At 41.0% G+C, this 11,240-nt stretch overlaps 1 protein-coding gene across 3 annotated transcripts in view; it reads right to left on the reverse strand.

Annotated features, from left to right (window-relative positions):
- The window catches only part of LOC122813499 (leucine-rich repeat-containing protein 7-like), a 2,638,896-nt gene that overhangs the window by 403,229 nt on the left and 2,224,427 nt on the right, over positions 1 to 11,240 (reverse strand). The gene's annotated exons all lie outside the window — the stretch shown is intronic.

The following is an 11,240-nucleotide window of genomic DNA, read 5'->3' on the forward strand; positions in this document are numbered from 1 at the left end:
TTCAGGTGCCAGAAAGTCTGCTCTTTAAATTTTCCCTTAGAACTAGCTGGTTTCTCAGTAGTAGCACTAAAATCTGAACCCCTGTGACTAGCACTTGCTCTAGAACCTGCCGGAAAGCACTAGGAAGTCTGAAACTGATTCAAGCACTCAGCTCTCCTTGTCAATAAGGAGAAATTAATTATAGGCACTAAACAGCCTATAATTGCAAAGTACCTTGCAAAGGTAAGGGAAAACAGCTCTTAAACTTTACAAGAAAGCACTAGGAAACCTGAAACTGATTCAAGCACTCAGCTCTCCTTGTTAATAAGGAGAAATTAATCATAGGTACTAAACAGCCTATAATTGCAAAGTACCTTGCAAAGGTAAGGGAAAACAGCTCTTAAATTTTACAAAAAAAGCACCTAAACAGGCATGTCCAAGGGTCAGCTTCCGGTGATTTCTCCTGTCCACCTTGTGAATCTGGGCATACTGGGGCAGTGTGGCAACTGCCTCATGTACACAGACAATCCTCTCCTCCTACCACCCAACACTACAACCTGCGTGAGATGCACTTACATAGCCAAACTGGAAGCAAAGCTCTCTCCGGCCAAGATTGTGCTAGACAGTCAAAAGGAGAAGGTTAACACCTGCATTACACCTCAAGCAACTCATAGCCCTTCAAAATCCACACCATCAGCACCCACACATAGCAACACTAAACCCACATATGCAGATGCCCTTAACATTAACCTGCCCAAGCAACAAGGACCTCCGAAGCCGAAACGCAAACAAACACCAGTCACAACCAAAGTGACACATAGCTCACAACACCAGTGTGCCACCCAACAACAGCCCCTAAGGCAAGACAATGTACCCAACATTTTAGTCATAGGTGACTCTATAATCAGGCACACTGATGTCCCACTCACCAGGCTGAACAAGGAGAAAATTACAGTCAGCTGCCTGTCGGGTTCCAGGATCCGCCACATAACGCTTGCACTCAAGTCACTCCACAACAAGTACAAATATGACTCTGTCATTGCCCATGCTGGAGTGAATGATTTGAGGCATACCTCACTGGACTATATGAAAAGAGACATGGAAGAACTCTTGAATCATGTGACCCAGGCAGGTATGACCCTAGCCCTGAGTAGCATCCTGCCTTTGCCCAGAATATAACCACAGTATAAGGACAAAATGATTGTCTTCAACAATTGGCTAAGCTTCTGGTGTCATTCAAAGGGGATCCAGTATTTGTCTGCCTGGGAAGACATGATCGACAAACCACGATGCTTTGCCAGAGATGGTCTGCACCTGTCACCCCTGGGAATCAGGTTACTGGCTAAAGCTCTTGCCACCCCTATAGTGCCTTTTTTAGGCAAGGTTCAAAGGATAAAACCACCACCATAACAGATACAAGCATGCAAAATCTGAAGGTAATGCTACTCAATGCTAGAAGTCTAAACCACAAAATGCACTCTCTTGAGGCACTCTTAAAAAAGGAGAACATCGATATCTTTGCAGTAACTGAGACCTGGTTCAAGGCTCCAGAGAGCACCCCTGAAATACCAGGCTACAATTCTCACCACACTTTTCGGCCACAAAACCAAGACCGAAACACTAAAGTTAGACGAGTGTCCATATTCACCAAGGATATTCACACCTCCAGGCTAGTTGCCCAACACAATGCATCTGAAATTCTCCAGGTGCAACTAACACTAGGTAAGACTGCAATCAAAATTGTAGCTTGCTACAGATCCCCCACCATGCCCCAAGATTCTCACTACACTTTTCTAAACATACTGGAAAATATTAAGATACAACCAAACACCCTAATATTGGGTGATTTCAACTACCCTGCCATTAATTGGGAAAACTACTCGGGTACCAACTCCTTTTCCCAATGGTTTTTGGAATTAATAAATTCCAACGTCCTGGATCAACTAATCCATTGTCCCACCAGGGACTCCAATATCCTAGACCTTGTCATTACCAACATGGGAGATAGATGCTCCACACCAGTGGTCACCCCCTCATTGATCAGGTCTGACCATAAGCAAATCACCTTTGACATCCACATCCCACCCCCACCCCCTACCCCCAGTAAGGAAACCTCCTTAAAAAACTTCTCCAAAGCCAACTTCATGCTACTGAAGTCAGAAGTGACAAACTTCACAACACCCATGCAGACGGGATCTGGAAGTTCGACTGCAGAATCCTACACTAAGGCACTGTATGAGCACATCCACTCGTGCATGAATCGTGACATCCCAAATAGAACCAAGATGCTCTTCTCCAAAAAAAGGAAGCCAATCTGGTAGTCCCCTGCTATAAACAAACTATACAACAGAAGGAAGAAACTGTTGCAGAAAAGAAGAAAATCCCAGGATGCAAAAAAACTCCCTCACCAGCCTCAGTAAGAAGCTGAGATCCCTCATAAAATCCCCACAAGCTAGTTACGAAAATAAAATTGCCAATGATTTCAAAGACAACCACAAGGCATTCTATAGTTATGTCAAGAATCTAAATAGCAATGCTCAGATCTGCTCTGAGCTACAACAGAATGGCATTAAATATACTGATCCCAAGGATATTGCCAATATCCTGGCAGATCGATTTAGTGCCAACTTCAGCCCCCCCCCACCCCCTAAAGGGCCCATCAAAATACCAAAAGATTGCCAAATTCCGATAATCATGGCCACAGAGGTAGAAACCGCGCTCTCCAAAGCTAAGAATACAGCATCCATGGGACCAGATGACATCCCAGGCTGTGTACTACATGAACTACAAAATGAACTGGCACCTCACCTAAGTGTCATGTTTAATCATAGCCTCACCTCAGGCTTCGTGCCCACTGAGTGGCACACAGCTACAGTTATCCCGCTCCACAAGGGAGGATCCATCTTGGATCCTGGGAACTACCGTCCCATCAATCTGACAAGCCTGATCTGCAAGAGCATGGAATGCATTATCATGGAACTTATAAACAAAGACACTGGCAACCTTCAAACACTGGACCCCACCCAGTTTGGGTTTGTGAAGGGCTGATCTTGTCTCCTGAATCTGATTGACTTCTTTGAATCAGTCTCCAGAGCTGTGGACGAGGGTAAGGCGGTCCACACAGCCTATCTGGACCTCGCCAAGACCTTCAACACCATCCCCCACTCTGGAATCATAGATAAACTTACTAAGCTGGGCATAAATCCCTACGTCACTCGATGGGTTGCCAACTGGCTTACTGACAGACCCAGGCTGTAAAAGTAGCCAACTCCAAATCCAGCTACAGATAAGTGACAAGTGGAGTACCTCAGGGTTCAGTCCTGGGACCACTCTTGTTTGGCATATACTTCTCTGAAGTACAGGCCAACACTAAGGGACTCTGGCTAACAAGTTCGCAGATGATTGCAAACTGGGAGCCATTATTGAATCCCCAAATGATGTGGATATTCTACATAAGGGCCTTACAGAAACAGATGCCTAGTGCCAGAGCCATGGGCTCAAGCTTAATGCCAATAAATGTATAGTTATCCCCTTTGGAAAAAAAGCATGTACCCATGAATTACCCATAGGTGGCAGGACACTAAACATCGAAAGTGTGATGAGAGACTTAGTGACACAGGTGGACAGTGGTCTCACTTTCGATAACCACATCGCCACAGCAGTCAGGAAATCCTTCTGTGTGGCACACCTCATCACTAAGGGATTTTCATCCAGAAAAAAGGAGGTCATTGTCCCACTGTACTCATCCCTCATTAGACCCATTATAGAGTATAATGCCCCATTTGGTATGTACCTCACAAGACATCTGCAACAGCTGGAAACGCCACAGAAATACCTCACTAAAACAATCACAGGCCTAAAGCAGATGCCATATGCTGACCGTATAAAAAACTCCAGCTATACTCTGTGGCATATAGTCTACTGAGAGGTGATCTCTGCTTAACATACAAGGCCATGTCAAACCCTGAGCTGTTGGACATGCTCAACTTAAAGAAATCCCAATCCCTCAGAGTCACACACTCCAGGGATCTAAACCTTGTCATCACAATGAACAAAACATGCTGGAGGGATAGGTTCCTGACCCAGAGACTCCCCATACTCTGGAATAGACTGCCCATACATGTCAAGCAGAGCGCCTCCTTGGCCCTCTTCAAAAGGAACCTTGATGATTGGATGGGAGATATGAAATTCACCCCGGGGATTATGTCAGTCACCCAGCTAGACAGGGGTCCAGAGAAGTAAATATTGTGGGAAGAAATATCCAGGGAATTGTTATGGCTAGGCTTGCTAGTACCAACCTATGAACCTATGAACCTATTAACCTAAAAGCTGACTACAACCTCCTAAAAGAGGATATCAGTAGCTTCACACCACACCCCCCCTCAAAGGATGTAGACAACTATGCTTAACAGTATGCCATTGCAGTATACATGCACCTGTGCAACTGCATGGATGCAGCCATACCCAACAGAACTATAACCTGCTCCTCAAGGAAACATAAACCTGTCTGGTGGACATCCTCTAGCAACAGGCTTTACAACAAAAGGAAGAAACTGTTGTCCAGGGGTAAAAAGGAACAAATTCCAAATTGGAAGAACTCCCTCCTTAGCCTCAACAAGCAAATTAGATCACTAGTGAAAACCTCCAAAGCCAATTATGAATCTAAACTAGCCTCTGAAACAAAGGGAAATAACAAAGCCTTCTTCAGTTATGTCAGGAACCTCCATGGCAAAGCCCAGGTTTGTTCCAAATTAGTACTTAATGGTATCACTTACACTGATCCTTTTGACTTAGCCAATCTACTAGCAGATAGGTTCAGTGCAAACCTCACCCCCTGTCCTCCCCAAAGACCCTTTTGACATCCCCAATAATTGTCCTGCACCTCATAACTCCATAGATCAAGTGTTAAAGGTCCTATCCAAGGCAAATAACACAGCTTCCATGGACCTGATAGTATCCCAGGCTATAGTCTGCACCATCCCCAGCAAGAACTATCTTCACCATTGAGCACCTTATTCAACAAGAGCCTAAGTACAGGCTTCATTCCAGCAGAGTGGAGAACTGCCATTGTCATCCACTTGCATAAAGTTGGTGCCACTACTGACCCTGGAAACTATCACCCCATTAGCTTGACAAGTCTGACCTGTAAAGCCATAGAGTGTATTATTATGGCTCTCATAAAGAGGGACATAGGCAATCTCCAAGTACTTGACCCTACCCAGTTCAGATTCATTAATGACAGATCTTGCCTGTTGTACCTGACTGACTTCTTTGAGACTGTCACCAAGGCCCTGTATAAGGGAAAGTCAGCACATACAGATTACTTTGACTTGGCCAAGGCCTTTGACACAATCCCCCACTTGGGCATCATTGAAAAGCTAACACAACTTGGCATAAATCCCTATCTCATCAGGTGGGTGGCCAACTGGCTCACCGACAGGACCCACAAGGTCAAAATAGGCACCTCCACCTCTGACAGCAGATTATCACTAGTGAAGTTCTTCAGGGATCTGTCCTTGGAGCCCTGCTGTTTGGCATCTACTTCTCAGAGGTCCAGACAAAGACAAAAAGCCTGTGGTTGACCAAGTTTGCAGATGACTGTAAGTTGGGTGCTGTCATTGACTCTCCAAATTATGTTAACATACTACAAGAGGGTCTCACAGCAACTAATGACTGCTGCCAAAGTCATGGCTTCAAGTCAAATGCAAAAAATTGTATGATCATACCATTTGCCAAAAACATGGCCCCTACTGATTACCACATCAATGGTAGTCCTCTAGATACACAACCTGTGGTGAGAAACCTAGGTACACAGGTTGACAACAATCTTACATTTGACCATCATATAGCAGTAGTGGTCAGAAAAGCCTTTTATTGTTTCATCTCATAAGTAAAGGGATTGCATCCATAAAAAAGGAGGTTATTACCCCTCTATACACCTCCCTCATTAGGCCAATAATTGAGAATAATGGCCCATTTGGTATGTGCCTCTCCAAACATCTTCACCAACTGTAAAGGCCACAGAAATACCTCACAAAGAGAATCCATGGCCTCCAAAACCTGTCCTATGCTGACAGGCTCAAATCACTATCACTTAACTTGGTATCATGCAGATTGCTCAGGGGTGACCTGTGTCTCGCCTACAAAGTAACCTTGGACCCTGCCCTACTAGAGATGTTCCATATCCGCAAGTCTAACTCCTCATGCATTACCTGTTTTAAAGGCCTGAATCTAATATGCAGCATCAACAAAACCTGCTGGAGAGACAGGTTTGTCTCCCAGAGGTTGTCCCATCTCTGGAATACACTTCCCATACACGTCAAACAGAATACCTTGCTGACCCTCTTCAAGCACAACCTTGATGAGTGAATGGGAAACCACAAATTTGTCCCAAGGGTTCCACCTGTGTCCCTCATTGTGGGGCAACAGCTACTGACTGAGGTTTCTTCTTTGGGGATACATGCTTGGCTAGGCTTGTAAGGGCCCCAGAGCCATTAACCTAGTCACCTCCTATGATTTATAAGTGTGTGGAAAGTGGAAAAAAAATTGATACCTGCAGCTGAATGCTTTAAAAGCATTGAATCAGAGGCATACATAGAGAGGTAAAATCTTTGACTGACTGACTTCAGGGCATCCAGAGTTAATGTTGACAATTGATTTTGCTAACTAATTATAAATCCCAACTGAAATGACAGGTGATATTTAGATGAAATGATTTTAATCTATTATCTAATATCCCAGCAAGTATTTTAACATTAATATTGGTCAGAGCAACTGACTGGTATTTTCTGAGACTGGATACATTTTAAATATGAGAACTGTCTTAGAGATTAACACAGAAATCTGTGAAGCCCCATTATACAATAAATTAATAAACTTTTAGCACAATGTTGGAAATCTTCAATGAAAGTATTTATTAAAAGCTTGCTGACAAAGGCTCCACCCTGTGACTTATTTATGTGAAGATACATACCATTAGACAAGATTTATTTGAATGTTGTACTTTTTCCAAGTCTTCTTTGTGAATTTAAGAGAACTTTGAAAGAGTAGGAGAATTCAAAACGTTACACCATCTTGTTGTCCAAAGATGATATCATATAAAAAAATAAATAAATAAAAATATGCATATAGGAGATATAAGACGTAATGGGCATTGCATTTTTTTTCTTTCTTTTTTGACAGCAGTTCTTTTCGCTTCTAAGTGAAAAACAGAGACAGAGAGTGAGTGAGTGAGTGAGTGAGTGAGTGAGTGAGTGAGTGAGTGAGTGAGGGAAAGGCAGTGGTTTTTGGATGGTGGGTCAGATACTTTCCTGGCACGGACTGTCTAGGAATTAATGCACCCCACAGAATGTTTAGGACCTAATGAAATTTTAGGGAGTTGTATCCCCTTTTTGATTTTATTACGCTGTATATCCACCAGCAAACAGGTATCAGCAGCTACAGTAACTGGTCAATGACTTGGATAAATGACTCTGAGATGGCAATGATGGCTATACACTTCACCCTGAAGTGTTCATGTTCTCCAGCCCTCTCTCCAACATTATCTGTGAATTCACGTTAAAGATGCATAACCTGCATTTTGCTTTTGACAACTAACTAGCTGCTGTTGCCAGATCCTCCCTTTTCCCCTGGGGAACATCATCTTATTCCACCTGCAAACTATCCTTTAGTAGTTCATGCCCTATATCCTTCCAACTGGACTACTATAATGCTATGTACCATGGGATTCCTGATGGAGGAACTGTCCACCTACATCTGGTTCAAAATTCTGCATACTGACTAAGGTATCACATATACAGCACATTGCACTCATTCTGTATAAGCCACACTGGCTGCTAATTTATTAGCAAATCATATTTAAACTTCTAGTTATGATGAATTTGTCTCTGCATGACCTGGTCTCCCCCCATTTGTGAGATCTCCTGCCTTGGTATTAAGATCTCCGCTCTCCATACCCAGCCATCCAAGGACCGCTTGTAGTTCCACAGGTGTGACTTAAATCCTCCAGCATTATGGTCATTGTTATCTATGACTATAACTGTATAATATGCTACCTAAATGGCTAAGGACAACACCTAGTATAAGTAGATCTAGATGCTTCCTAATGACTTACTTATTCAAGGTTTCTTACAAGAAAAAAATTTCTGGTTTTATTTTCATCTTGTTCTAATGTCCATTTCTGATCAGTGTTAATGTGCCAGTTTCACCGTGCCTTTTATTTTGATAACTATTTTTTACTTGGTTTTACTGTGTGTGTGGTTTCGTTTAACTGTTGTTGTTAATTACTTCACAACCTGAATTGTGTTCTGGATTTTTTATTTGTACCCGTGCTTAGATATAAGTACATAAATAAACCTGAACTTTGCACAGTGCTGTCAGTAAAATCCATTCTTTTAACGTCTGATTGATACTTCCATAGCTAGAGGAGCTGAATACAAGCAGGCTCATTCCTTTCATTCATCTCACAAAGCCTTTTTATGAAGTATCCATTTCCTTTGCTGACTTTCTGAGACATTAACTCACAGTTTTTTATTAGCTGAAAGACCACATATCAAATACTGGGTGTTGAACCATAGATAAAAAAAATGTTCTCTTGAAGTGCTAGATAATTAGCACTAAAACATGAGTACCCTTTAAAAACACCAAATGAAAGCCACAAGATAATATGTTACGCTAACACCAACTAATTATGTGCAGCATAACCAGTGCCAAGTTCATACCAGAAATGTTGCAGTCCTTCAGCTTTAATGTTTATTAACCATCCTTTACAATGATTCTGCTGAGTTTGGATTTCTCTATTTTATTATGCTGCACTTGATGAACATAATAAAAATGAGGTCACCATTACGGAATATTTAACATTTTATGAACTACTGCACCAGTTTTAACACAGACTATGTTATTGAAATCCTTTTTCAGTAACTCAACACTTGAATGAAACCATGTGATGGTGGAAATACTGCCATATAATGCTATACAGTGTGGCAAGCAGGCTAAAGGCATTTTTCACGTTTCAAGTTTTAAATCAATGTGCCTATGTCTATGCATGTCTGTGAATATGCAACTTCTTGTGTGCCATGGAAACACTTGCAATTCTGTTGCTGCTGCTACGCAACAAATGGTAGTCCGTGAACAATGCACATCCCTTTATCTGCAAATGTATTGACAGCCATGGTCAGTTGTCATCGCTATAACCTTCATTATAAGCTGTTGACATGCCATCTACCAGCTAAGCTAGTCAGCAAGACAAACTGCAGAAGGACACCTAACTCACACTGCTGTGTTTCCGCACAGTTCAATGCACTTTGTTTTGTGAATTGCCATTTTGTGACGAGAGATAGCTCCTAGATAATTGGCAACACTTTCTCCTTAAGTATAAGCAGCTCCAAAGAAAAGGGAATTTTAATGGCCACAAGGCAACAAAAAGCTCTGAGTAGTGCTTGTTTGATATGAAAATCTCCAGAAGTACCAAGCTGATTGTATTGTCTCACTCATTTGTGACACAGCATGGCATACGTTCACATAGGTAGTTACTTGGAATGCAGTCTAGGAGACCCTTGAGGTGTCTATCAGTGTCACAACTGTCCCAGAATACTATCGAGTTAAGTGACTTGTTTAGAATTGCACATTAGGCAAATGGAGTCTGAGGGAATCAAATGCTGAGCTATAAAAAACAGATCATTGCCTTAATCTTCTACATTAACTGCCAGATGAAGGCATAAAAAACATCTCCAATGCACAAATGCATGCTTTATTCACATGTGGAATGTTACCATGGTAACGCATTACTGCCAAATGATAAGAATACAAATAGTAGCTGTGCTGCTTCAGTGGGATTTTTTCAACTTACAAATAGTTGTATATGTGGCAAAACCAATAGGAAAATATGATTTCACATCCACAGCCTTAAGAAGTAAGTCCTGTAACATATTATAGCACAAATCACATGGTACAGTTTCGTGGTTCTTTCATCTTTGAAGAAATAAGTTAAAGAAAACATCTTATTACAATCATATGTGATCGACACTGCTTTATTTATCACTATTTGCACTAGTAAGGTTCTTGTCATATCATCCACAATAGCTTTGCAAGTTTTTTTCTGTAAACTGCACTTTTCTTATTGGCATGTTTTGCAGAATATAAGCATTACTATATATGGAGAGGTAAAATTACACATAATTTAACTGTAACAGAGAAGACCATTTACCAGCATAACATTAAGAATACACCATAATTCATTTTATTTATTTATTTATTTATTTATTTACATTTTTTAATCGGGAGTGTCCGACTGGACGTAGGTCCATTTTCAGCGGAGGCCCATGGAGAAAAGCTCCACAGCTAAAATAAACATACAGTAGTTACATTGGATTACATAGCGATTAACAATTTAACATAGCAATTACTTACAACATATTTACAGATGAAGAACATAGTACATCAGTAGACAACTAGAATCTTTATCTGTGAAGTACATAACAAACATTAACAAATGTTACAATAAGAAGTTCCTGCTGTATAATAAGTTCTAGGCTTATGAGCATCTGAGCTTGCTATAATCAAGGTAGTTAGTGGAATGGAAAGAAAGGTAGTGGTTGGATGGGGTGGGTGACATTAGAGTGGTTGTTCATGCCTTTTATATTTATGTATTTGAACCAGTTTTTCAAACAGTCTGACACAAAGTAACGAGTATAACAATGCACTTTTTAACATTACATATTCCCATTTTCTCTGATTGCAAACAAGAACCACAAAAATGTTGCTAAAAATCAGCAAAGCTGACAAACATCTTTATTTTTAGATTTGAAGCCCACCATCCAGGCAGACTTTGCCAGTATCAGCCTAGGAAATGACTTAACTAGCAAAAACAATTGTGCTAATCTACTGCTCTAGTTTATAAATAAAGAATTTAACATTTCAGTAAAAAATTCATGAAGCTATTGAAAGTGAAATGGATAAATGTAACTTAACATAAAGTTCAATAACCACCCCATCTGTTGTTTTATGTAACATGCAATATATAGAAGAATATGTTGACATACTGAAATTGCAAAGCTTTGTTCTTATGCTACATGTGAGATCCAAATGAATAAATATGCAACTGGACATGAATGCCCATGTTCTTAATTCACATCATGTAGCTTATAGCGCCTGCCATGTTTAGTGCATTAGCAGTATTAAACAAGGACCATCCCTTCTGGCCTTTATTCACTCTTAATATTTAACAATCAATAAATGCTGAAAATGTACATTATTGGTAA

Source organism: Protopterus annectens, chromosome 10.part0 (assembly GCF_019279795.1).
Source record: "Protopterus annectens isolate FY-2018-M chromosome 10.part0, PAN1.0, whole genome shotgun sequence".
NCBI lineage: Eukaryota > Metazoa > Chordata > Ceratodontiformes > Protopteridae > Protopterus > Protopterus annectens.